The sequence below is a fragment of the Opisthocomus hoazin genome, chromosome 25 (assembly GCF_030867145.1).
Source record: "Opisthocomus hoazin isolate bOpiHoa1 chromosome 25, bOpiHoa1.hap1, whole genome shotgun sequence".
Taxonomy (NCBI): Eukaryota; Metazoa; Chordata; class Aves; order Opisthocomiformes; family Opisthocomidae; genus Opisthocomus; species Opisthocomus hoazin.
In genome coordinates this window covers 9,988,962-9,995,306 of record NC_134438.1, presented here as the reverse complement: position 1 = coordinate 9,995,306, position 6,345 = coordinate 9,988,962, and the positions used below count along the sequence as shown (strand labels likewise).

The 6,345-nt window shown below is 47.3% G+C and overlaps 1 protein-coding gene across 1 annotated transcript in view; it reads left to right on the top strand.

Moving 5' to 3' along the window:
- The first annotated feature begins 5,937 nt into the window (after nt 1-5,937).
- Nucleotides 5,938-6,345, top strand: part of PLXNA2 (plexin A2) — a 347,075-nt gene continuing 346,667 nt past the window's right edge. Inside the window, exon 1 of the mRNA XM_075443255.1 lies at nt 5,938-5,956. The gene's annotated coding sequence lies outside the window, so the exon portion shown is untranslated. The remainder of the gene's footprint in view (nt 5,957-6,345) is intronic.

Sequence of the window (6,345 nt, the reverse complement as noted above, 5' to 3'; positions counted from 1 at the left end):
AGTTGCTTTCTACTTATTCTTACCCTGTTTTCTGCTGGATAGTCATGCGTTTTTGTCGTATTGCAACTGTTTGCAAGGTGAGACTGTTTGGCAGCGTGGATGGCAGCTTTATGTTTAAGTCAAGGGCAGCTTTATCACTTTCTCCTATGTTAAGCGGCAAATAAAAAAAAAAAAAAGCAAGACTTATTTTTTTAAAAAGCTACCATGAGATATTGCAGTTGTTCTGCAGAGCTTGGTGCCAGCAGGGTTCAGGAGGGTTGGGCTGAGAGCTGCTGAATATCCCAGAGAATTTTGTTTGAGGGAGCTGGAACAGATGATGCAGACATTAAGAGCAGTTTTATTGCTCTGGAGCTGGAGCTGGCAAGCGTATAGCCAGCACTGTACCTGCATAGTTTGCATTCAAATAAATTTTTGGTCTTGGGTTTCTCTTCTGTAGGAGTAAGGTCTTACAAATGTGAACCTGCATCTCCACAGGGACTTGTGTGTTTCTTTAGATGGAGACTCTTAAAGCTGGTAGTCAGGAAAGATGAATTTCAGATTTGTCTTTGCCATTGACTTAGACAAGTTGCTCCCCTCTGTCTGTGTCCTAAGCTGTGAAGTTCAACTCTTTGGACTCCCAAAGTCTGAACTATGTAGTTGAGAACTCTCATCTGCCAGGCGAGAATTTACCCCAAACCTTTTAGGGGAAGGAAGAGGGAGGGTGTATCCGTGATTCCAGTTTGGGTTGTAGCATTTGGTTTGCCAGGCATTGCTCAAACTGCACCCACAGCTTATTTGCCTATATGATTATATAGGAACACGATATGGATCGTGCAGCCCAAACTATAATAATACTCTCTAGTTACTCACTGCTCTACAGTGGTGCTCCCGAAGCGAATTCGTGTGATTTCAATAGGACAGAGTCGGAGAAAACACACTTTGCTTTGCTCTGCATGTCATGCAGCTTCGTGCATCGTGGCGAGCTGAGAACAAAGCGAGTCTCGGCTGCTGCTACACCAAAATGGCAGAAACATACACTTATTTGTGCAGAGGTAAAAGATTTTGTAAAGTCCAAGGCAGCAGAGAGTGTGGCCTTGTCTGTAGTGCAATGTGCAAAGATTAAGCCTTGATAAGCTGTGGGACTTCCATTCTCAAAGCAGATTTGTTACTGGCAATGAGTTCCCACTAATGTACTGCAACACCACACAAGGGGAGAAAATGAAACATCTCTGTACTGAAGACATAAATGACAGTCTCCTGTAACATGATTAAGAAACAAGAGGTGCTTAATTCAGCTGCACCAGGTTATAAATAGGACCGGGACTGCACCCCTGACAACTATTCAGGCATGAAGATATTTCAGATCAAAACCTCTGGGTCTTCTGAGACACATGTACTGAAACAATGATTACTGAATCCTCCAGATGTCTTTCTTGTACTTTTTAATGTACCTCCTCTACTTCTCTTTCACTGAACTAGATCTATACTTAAACATCTCATTTTCATAGTGCATTAAATATTTAAGATTTGCTGTAACGGTCTTTTGTTTTCCCAGCCAAAAAATCTAAGAAATGATTGTTTTACCTTCACAACACTGAATACAGAAGATCACTTTAAGTGGTTGTTGTGCACAACCTTGCAATTACGGCAGAACTCGAACAATGCAAGTGAGAAAATGGACGGGACCAGGCAGGTTCAGCTTGTCTTACTTGTGCTTGACTGGAGCAGCTGAAATCAGTGAGCATCCATTTTGTTCAACAGATGTAAGCCAGAGGAACCTGCCTTGTTTCCACTTTTGTACAGTTCATTGTATTATGATCTATGTTTTTGCATCTTATTAGTAATTCATAACCTGCTAGAGGTGGCACAGTGAAACTGGAAGCACTGAGACTGAATTCCAGTAGCTCCAAGGGGAGCCCAACATCTGCAGAGCTATCGTGCAGGCATCGCAAAGAAACTTTCCCCCATTCGTGTTTCCAAATGAAAATCCATTTCCAAACAGGAGACTTTGAAACCAAAGGCACAGGCTAGCGGCCGCAGGTTTTCTTGCAGCCTCTGTTCTGGCACCGGCTCGCCTCGTGCCACCCCACGCCCCGGCAGCAGCCGCCGGAGCAGCCCCGCTCCCTGCTCACCGCGGGCACCCGCAGACCTTGAGGAACAAAGGTATCTCCCAGGAGCTGCCGGAGTACAGATTTCCTTAATTAAAATGGAAAAAGCCATCATGGAAGTGGAGCAGAAGGCGTGCGGGCGGGCGGGAGGATGGATAGGTGTGTCAGGACTCTCTTGAAGCAGAGCTGTCCAGGGCGGAGCAGAAGCCGCTGCTCAGAGGATGGTGTTTGGGGCTGGGAAGTGAGGCTAATTCAGTGTAATGAGAGGTGAACGGTACTCAAGACGCTTCCACTGCCACTGGAGACCCCTTACAAACGATTTTGCTCTTTCAGTCATTAATTTTTTATGAAGTTTAATAGGCCTGCAGCCTAGAGACCTGCCTGGGTGTTGATTAGCTTCATATTTTCTCTCATTAATGTAGAATCTGATTAGCCCCTGTTACAAGCATTTCATCTGATTTGGCAAACGTCATTGTTCTGATATTAGGAATTACAAGTTTACTTCGTCGGAGGAAATAAAGCCTTTGCCCACTCAGAGCCCCACATCTCCCCCAGCCTCTTTGAAAAGCACCTGGTGGGCAGGGGGCTGTTGCCTGTTTAAAAGGGGGGGTGGCACTCGCTCCTGCCTGCCAGTGCCGCGGGGCTTCGCCTCCGGCAGTCGCTGGGCGCGGGGCAGGGCTGGGAGAGGTGATGAGGAGCGGTGCTCGTCTCCTCGGCTGCGGCCGGCGGTGGCATAGTTAAGGCCACCCAACCCCACCATCCCTGCGCCCGAAGATCTGCTCAGGCCGGGAGCATCTCGGTGTGGAAAAACCTGTGAAGCTTTTGCTCCTATGGAGTGGACTGAACCTGTTCTTTGAGCACGCAGAAAGCTAAACCTGGTCTCCTTCAGCTTTCTGACCTTAAAATTCACAGTTTCCCTGTTTCTTGATGCTCTGTGATAGAGACACACAAGGAGCATGGTCTTTAATTCTCTTCAAAACTGCTAGTAAATGAAAATAAAAATAGCGTTGGTACAGACTAAGTGCTTAAGGGCAGCTAAGGCTCACTGCATAATGAGTTGGGACAACAGTTGAAGCAGCATTGCTCTTGACGCGCCGGCTACAGCTTGGAGACTCGCTGGCAGGGTGATCAGTTTGCTGTGCAGCAGAGTATTTTTAATTCAAAGAGAAGCTGAGCCAAAGCGTGAGGTTTGATGGGCAGTCTGGGCTAAGATCACACGGACTGGGCTTTGAACTCGGGGCTTGTCTCAGCGGAGCCGGGAAGACTGGAGATGCCGTGGAGGCTCCTCCAGTGCCTCGCAGGGACTGGTGCCCGGAGCCAGCAGGCAGCCAAAAAGGTTTGTCTGCCTTCGGAGGGGCAGCAGGAGGTCCTGAGGATGAAGGTAACCCTCTGCAGCTAGCGGCTGCTTGTGACCGATTAACGAGTTGGTGATGTTTCCAAAGCCGTCGGGAGAATGGCTTATTACTGGGTGAACTCTTAGTACCCCTCTTCTGCCTTGGTGCCGGCAGAGGAGGGCTGTGGCTATACAGATACACGTCAACAGGAGAGCCATCCTGATGCACAGCTTTTTGCTCCAGCCCTGCTTTTGTGCTCCCTTCGTGAAAAGACATTTTATGAATGACCTGAGCGATTCCAGCTAATGGCTAGAGCTGAAAAACACCCCTGGATAATCCCAGGTGAATAATATCTCAGCAGACTAAAGGAGTCTTTTACCTGTCTGACACTATTATAGATGTCGTTAGTTAACAAGGATAGTCAGGGGTTTCAGAACAGGCATTAAGTGAGATTGCTTGGGTCATTATTAATTATGCAGATTCTCCATCTTCTTCTGTCAGAACACAGGAGTTAAATAAACAGAAATGGATCAAACTGCTGTGCGATAGAAACTTTATGTTAATATGGCAAAATGCATGGCAGGAGGTGGCAGTGACATTAATCTCTGGTGGATGGAAGTGTGCAGGGACGTAAGGAAACATTTCTTTCTGTTCACCAGGTAGTGAAATGGGAAGTGTTGTTCACAGCACCCCAGCAGCCAGCGGCCCCAGCGTGCGGGGCGTGACGTACGCTCGTGTTAAAGGACGGCGCTCGGCCTGAGGAGTCCACACTCTGATTCGACAAATAATTCGAGAGGAATGACACCGGAGGGGTAAGAGACTTTGTGCCGCACAGCAGGGCAATAGCGAACGATTCTGGTTCCATTGCTTTTGTTTAAAAATTGGAGTTCAGACAGCAGACCTCATTTCACAGGGAGCAGACATTTCCAGGAAATGAAAAGGCCCTCGGTGAGAGGAACCTACCCTTAGTGGTAGGAGGTCACTCTGGGCGTGGTAGCCTGGTGTTCAAGTGCCTGCTCAGCCACATTTGGCGCAAGGGTGTGAGCTTCAGGTATTCTTACCCATCAGATCACCTTCAGCGCTAAACAGATGGCTGTTTGCAAAAAAGGCTGCTTCTGCCTGGCTTGAGATTCTAGCCTAGTCAGAAGAGAGCAGAAAGTCAACAGTTTTCTGATGGTGAATTGTTCAGTACGTAGCAGAAAAGGAAAAGGAAGTCAACAAAGGAAGTCCAAGGGCAGGAGCAGTGGAGAGCGAGAAACAGACTGGACACTGCTTCCTTAAAACTGTGAGCTGCTTCCTCTGCAGCCTTATGTAAGACAGCGAGCACTGTTCTACCCTATTTATCTATTTCAGCTTGTGGCAACACGCGCTTTGCCTCTGCTGCCAAGCAAGCTGGGTGTCAAATCAGTACAGATGTGCATAATTCAAGCTGGCACAGCAACTGATGGGTTTTGCATTGGACATGTTTATTTTCTTCTTGCAAGGCTTAAGCATGTCATTTGCTGTCACACATGCCCTTGTGAAATCTTGGCAAGAAATCAATTTGATTTTCAATGTCAAGCAGCTTTCTTTAATGTCTCTAGATAAGGTTTGTGTGTATTCTGTGCTGGCGGAGTTATGTATGTACCACCTGGGGTCAACAGCAGAAAGCTCTCTGTGAAATCATCATGCACCAAATTTCGAGCAAATCTCTGCAGAGCTGTTGCTTCCTTTCCAGCTCTTCCCGAAGTGGACATTCTTACTCCCACCTTCCAGAAATACACGAAGGACGAGACAGAACACCTAACGCCTGTGCCCCACCGGTGCGGGGCACCACAAGTTCTTTGTGTTGTCCTTTTTGCATGAGTCAGGGCTGTGTTTTTAACAAAATTCCTTGCTCTCTGGGGCAAGGATTACTGTCTTACTCCTTGAACTGGGCAGTGCTGGGCCCCATTGTCACTTGTATGTTAAACTTGGAACAGCTACGCAGCCTCAGTAGTCTCAAGGGTCAGATTTCGCGGGCCTTGAGAAAGTGTGGATGATCAGACAGGGTCCTTTGACTTTTGAGGGACATTTGATGTAATAAATAGTTACGTGGGATATGTTTATGTCTTGTGTTGCCATTAGTTCTGTGAGTATATGAAACTTTCCTTTAGTAGCATGTGTGCAGCACCCAGGGTTACAGCGGTGAGACAGGCCCTTGCAGAGCCCCAGCGCGTGTGTGTATGAAGTGACCAGAGCGAAAGAAACGCGCCCGAGCAAAAGCAGCTGCAAACTCAGCAGTGTAATGTCCTGTGGCTAGCAGTTGTGACTGCAGGACAACATGCAGAAAATCTCCCAGAACAGAAGGCTGCTACATTCCAGCGTCATCAGAGTAAAGCAAGTTTGCAGATGCCGTTACTGGGTTTTCTGTTGACATCTGACTGGTGTTTTCAGCTGCGTCTCTTCAAAGGACTTCAACCCCCGTGCAGCCCGTGTTGCGCTGTGTGAGCCTGTGAGATCTCGCAAGCGGAGCAGTGTCAGGGGAGGGGACTCTCTGCACTGAAGATCTCTGAGGTACACTGTCGTAATCCTTACCATTCGGGAAATGACTCCCCTCTGAGTTGGTGCTTGATTCTGGTCAAAGAGATGCTCTCTCTTTTGATGCAGACAAATAGCTAGGACGCGTGCCCCATGACTTTAACAAGCAGCAGCTCGCGGCTGTGTTGGAAGCTGGCTCTGTTGTCCTGAGTAGTCTCTAATAAGAGCAATTATATTCTACTCCCTTCCAAAATGTGCAGTAACTTGCCTTATGTGCTTGCTTCTTTCTGCCTTATGTTGTCGCTAGGATCTTGCTTGTTCTATTGCTTTCTCTCTGGTGGGTGAAGTAATTCCTCTATGAATTTGTTATGCTTTAGGATTAATAGAGAGTAAATGAATACAGCACAGAACAAATGCAAAATTGT